At 38.4% G+C, this 5735-nt stretch overlaps 1 pseudogene; it reads right to left on the bottom strand.

The window, feature by feature from the left end:
* Positions 1 to 277: 277 nt before the first annotated feature.
* LOC147855354 (uncharacterized) lies at positions 278 to 1173 on the bottom strand (annotated as a pseudogene).
* Positions 1174 to 5735: the final 4562 nt, after the last annotated feature.

Here is a 5735-nt window from a genome sequence, read left to right as displayed (position 1 = left end):
CACAACTAAGAATGGGTGCCTTTTCAGGCAAACCAAACTCGCTGCATAGACGTGATAACCATATTGCTTCCTTGGAAGCCTCGGTGGTTGAGATATGTTCGTTTCCAAGAATAACAAAGCCCTCAGGTTGTTTCATGTAAAGCTCTTTGTCAATGTCACCATGCAAAGAAGTTGTATGTACATCCATTTGGTCTAATTCCAAATCAAGTGCAGCCACTATAGCAAATAACACTCGCAAAGTGGTCATTTTAACCACAGGAGAAAATACTTCCTGAAAATCTATGCCCTTAGTTTGAGCATATCCTTTTGCAACCAGCCTTGCTTTATACTTGGGTTTGTCATCAACGGTCTTGATTTTATATACCCATTTGTTAGGAATAGCTTTCCTTCCTTTGGGCAGTTCAACCAAGTCCCAAGTATTATTTGAATGCAACGCCTTAATCTCTTCCTACATAGCAAGCTCCCACTTATTGTTGTGCTCACATGCCTTTGTCTCTTTATATGTAAGAGGTTCTCCCTCATTGGTCAACATTATGTAGTGCAACGAGGGGTCAAATCTACTCACATTTCGTCTTATACGAGTAGAACGTCTCACCCAATGATCCATATTGTCAAGTAATGGATCAACATTAGGTGACATGTCTAAATCATCATTGTTAGGTTGTTGTCCATTATTTTCAGCGCCATTTTCAGCATTATTATTTGGTTGCATATTCATTTCAGGATCCTGACCTTGCTGTCCAACATCTTCTAGCTTCAAAACCACTGGATGATCAATATTTTTAGTCCTTTGTGGTGGATCTTGATGGTCAAAACTGGGTCTAACAGGTGGTTGGTCATGCTAAAATCGAACCCTTTTACGGTCATCTTTTGAGGCATAATTGTTTTGAAGCAGCCCTGCCTCATTGAAAACCACATCTCGACTGCGTATAACCTTCTTGAGTTGGGGTATCCAAATCTTATAACCCATTTCGCCTTCTTCACCATATCCCATGAAGAGGCCCTTAATGGACTTGGCATCAAGTTTGTTTCTCAGCTCAGGCCTTATATGTACAAAATCCTTGTAGCCAAAGACATGTAAGTGATCATATGAAGCAGGTTTGCCAAACCAAACCTCTTTAGGGATATCACCCTTTAAAGACGTGTGAGGGGATCTATTGCATACATGTACTGCAGTTTTCAATGCCTCTCCCCAAAATCCATGAGGGACATTAGCAGTGGACATAATGCATCTCACTCTCTCACAAAGTGTCCTATTATATCGTTTAGCCACACCATTAGAAGAGGGGCTGTATGGAACAATAAGCTCCCTCTTAATACCCAAAATTTCACAAAATTTCTTGAATTCAGCACTTGTATATTCATCACCATTGTCCATATGCAAACATTTCAGTTTTTTGCCTGTTTGAGTGGTCACAAATGCATAAAAACGCTTAAATGTAGCTAAGGCTTTGTCCTTAGATTTAAGCAATTGAACCCAAATTTTTCTAGAGAAATCATCAACAAATGAGATAAAATACATTGCACCCCCCATAGATTTGGTGGGCATGCTACACACATCAGAATGAACAAGATCAAGTGCACAAGACTTACGAGACACACCAGAGTAAAAGGAACGCTTCACTTACTTTCTATATTGGCATTCATTACAAAAATCAAGCTTCGTGCCTTTAGCATCAAGCTTCTTTAGATTACAAAACCTAGTGAGACCCTTTAGGCTCATATGGCCAAGTCTCTTATGCCACAACTCCATATGGGAGTGAACTTTAGCCAAAGCAATAAATTTGCTCGATATAACATTTCCATGTAAGCAATAAAGTGTTCCCTTTTTTGTGCCTTTCAAAATCAACCTTGAACCTTTTGTCATTTTCCATGATCCTCTCTCAAAGAGAATGTTATAACCATGCATATCCATTTGCCCCACAGAAAGCAAGCTCTTCTTGATCCCTGGTACATAACGCACATTATGCAAAACCAGCTCATTAGTGCCATTTGTAGAAAAACACACAATGTCAATACCCTCAATGGAACCTGCATGATTGTTTCCATGGTATACATGGCCATGGTTGCCTGTAGTAAAAGTAGAAAAACACTCCTTGATAGGAGTCACATGAAATGAAGCACTAGAGTCAATTATCCATGTTTGGGCTAATGCATCATTGACAGTCAACAAAGCATGAATAAGATCATTCTTAGTGATGCACATGTCCTTTGAAGGAATATTTAGGGAGGCATCATATGCATAAGTATCATCTGCTGAAAAACTAGCACATAAAATGTCCTCAACATTTGACAGCTCCTATGCCTACATTAGAGGCCAAATTGGCCTTCTCTTTGTCAATTTGGTTGTCATGTGCATTAGTCTTATCCTTTCTCTTATCTCCAGAATTCCTTTTTCTTTCAAGTTTTGCTTTGTAATAGTGACAATCAGGTTTATTGTGGCCTTTCCTGCCACACTGATAGCATGTTACGTTATTGCTTTTAACTTTGCTGTTATTTCCCCTTTCTTGGCTTTTACTTTTGTTCTTATGTGCATAGTTACTTCTTTTATTTGTCCTACGTCTAACCATGTTGGCTGAGTTGTCAGCTTCTCCACTTGCTTTTCTCCTAATCTCTTCATTGAGTATGGAGCCCCTAACACCATCAAAGGTCAAGTTGGGGCTATTAGATAATGAGACTACCAATGTCTCCCATGAGTCAGGTAGTGTCATTAACAAGAAAATGGCTTTGAGGTTATCATCAAAAGGAGTCATTCTTGAGTCTTGCAGCTGTGATAAGGTACCTGTAAATAAGGACAAGTGTTCAACTGCACTCTTGGACTCATCCAATTGCATGCCAACAAGCTTTCTAACATTAGGTGTACTTGATTAACAGGTGTATTGTTTTCATATGTAGACTTCAACTTTGCCCATATTTTAGAAGCAGATTCCAACCCTTTGAGATCTACCAAGATCTCATCAGAAACAACCATCTTAATATATATGATAGCCTTTTTGTTTAAATTCTGCCATGCATCTTCTAACATGTTCTCTGGTTTTTCTGCTTCCAACGCCCTCTCACAATCCTTCAAAAAAAAATTCCTTGCATTCTTTCCTTCCACAAGTCGAAACTTGTTCCCTCAAGTCGTTGAATCTCAAAAAGATTCTTCGCTTCTGAGGATGACGCCATAGCTCACAATAAAGAGGTCTAAACACTTGTTCTTTGTTGTACAACAACTGTGCAGAAGTTCAGAAACCCAAAATTCGCTCTGATACCAGTTGTAAGGGTTAGGGCTGATGTCAATAAGGCTAAGGAATACTCAAGATTCACCCTAGTATAGGCCCTTTAGATGCAATAGTGGAGCTATGGTAGAAAAGATAGAGAGAGAGAGAGAGAGAGAGTAATAGTTGGAGGAGCTCACCTTTTGAAGTGAGATCCAAAAGTTTTTAACTTATGTTTTATATGGCCCATTTAGGGTTTGTCAAGTTCACATTGGACTTGGCCCAAAAATAACAAAAAAGGTGATGAGTGACTTTTGGCCTTTATAAATAGGCCTATGGGTGAAAGCATGTGAATGGAAACACTATTATAACTAACATGTAGCAAAAATGACCACAACTAAGTAGTTTTTTTATAGCTAAGTTTTAGTGGGAAAATCTTAAACAGACATATAATTTATCATGGGGATGGAAATATTACCATTTATGGTCCATAGTTTAGTTGGTCTTTATTTGAGATCACATTCTAATAATACCCAAAATTGCCAAAATATGCAAATTACATGTAGCTTTTTGCATAGCTAATTAGTTATGTCAAGGACACAACTAATTGTTCACATTCCCATGCTTTCACCCCTATATACATGTACACACTATAAGGGGGTCATTTAGGGCCTTTACCCCAACAATCACAAAGCGGATTAATGATGCAACATTCCGTCTTGATCTTCCTGCAAATTTGTGGCTTCATCTAGTCTTTCACAGCTCTCTTTTGGAACCTTGCTACACCAGCTCGATTCCCAATCGTGTCGTGTCGCCACTACCTCCTCTCCAACTTGTTGATGGCCCAGAGTACGAGGTAGCCTCCATTTTCGATTCTAAGATTGTGCGCAATAAGTTGTATTATCTAGTTGATTGGCTAGGGTATATACCCTGAGCGATCGCACATGGGAACTTGTCGATAATGTTTGTAATGTTCAAGCTCTTATCGACGACTTCCATCATCACTATCCCAACAAACCCGGCCCTACATTGTTAACAACTCCTTCCACTCGTCATTTTAAACGAAGGGATAATGTCATGAATCCGTGAATATTATGCTTCACCTAGACTTGAACCCAAGACTTCATATTATGAAATCCAAAGCCTAACCAGTAAGGTAACCTATCATGACGTAAAATGATAAAAGCTACTTTATCATAGTGATTATTGTATTAGAGAAACTTCTGGAACTTTCTAGAACATTCTAGAAATCTTCCTGAACATCCTAGAATATTCTAGGTTCAAGAACATTCTAGAACATTTTAGAAATCTCTAAGTTATTCTATAGAAACCTATAAATAGAGACAAATAGATCATATCAAATCAATTCGAATCAACACTAATCTTCAGCTCCAAGCCTACCTTGTATCCAACTCACCCTTGTACTCTTTCTATTGTAATAAACCCACTCTTCTCTTATCAATCCATTCTCCTCTCTTCTTCTATTCTCTTATACCTTCCTTCAATCGTTCAATCTCTAGCTTTGTTCTAACAACCATATTTCTTCTTAACGAAAAATATGGGTTCGCTGGCGGGAGATCTTGAATGCTAGATAATGTCATGGACAAGTAGACGAGGCTAGATACTGAGAGAGAGAGAGACAGAGAGAGCATAGACAAGAGAACAAGCAAGAGAGAGAAAATAAACAAGAGAACAAGAATTGAATTTATGCTCTCGAAACTGGTGGTGTTCACCTTGATTAGAATCAAGGTGTAATTGAGTATTTATACAAGAACGAGGAGGTATGCATGAAAGCTATGAATATTCTAGAAAATGCATGAGGACACATGCAAGCTAGGAAACTTTTGGAGAATGCATGAAGATGCATTGTCTAGAAGTTTCTTGAAAGTTTTAGTGATGAATCTACAATGTAAGAAGTTTAATCATATACAATAATGCACAAATGGATGTAGTTCAATTGGTAAGGTTACCCAATAAGTTCAGGAGGTCATGGGTTCAATCCCTACATTCCATCACGGCATCATATCTATGACAGATATACCCATTTGTCAAGTTCTCATCGATATATTCCCGAAAAACCTCTAGCTCCATGGGTGAAAGGCTATAAATTGGCCTCCATGGAGGCTTTTTTCTGAGCTACAAATCAATTGGGTAATCAATTGCTCTAGTAGTCTATTCTACATAATCATGGAATATTCTACAATGTTCTTAGAGAATACTCTAAATATCTTGTAAGAACTAATGATATAATTATTATGACTATACATCATATATGTTATTATAATGGTTAAAGGTTTAACACATAGACCAAGAAGTTGTCGCCAAAATGTATTGTCTTCATGATACTAATAGTCAATGCTCCTAGTTGACGAGAACCATGTGGGTGCATTGAGAAGCACGCGCGCCGATAACCAAATGTTGTAGACGGAGGTGGATTGGCTCCATAGTCATGGTGGGGAGGTGGATCGACGCGTAAGAGTGGCAACCGACATGAGCAAAATTAGAGGCACATCATGGGTGTCAACAACAGAAATG

The sequence above is a fragment of the Azolla caroliniana genome, unplaced genomic scaffold, assembly GCF_043228905.1.
Source record: "Azolla caroliniana isolate FFs.n. ecotype wild unplaced genomic scaffold, voAzoCaro1.0.p SCAF_14, whole genome shotgun sequence".
Lineage (NCBI taxonomy): Eukaryota > Viridiplantae > Streptophyta > Polypodiopsida > Salviniales > Salviniaceae > Azolla > Azolla caroliniana.
This window is presented reverse-complemented; position numbering and strand designations above follow the sequence as displayed.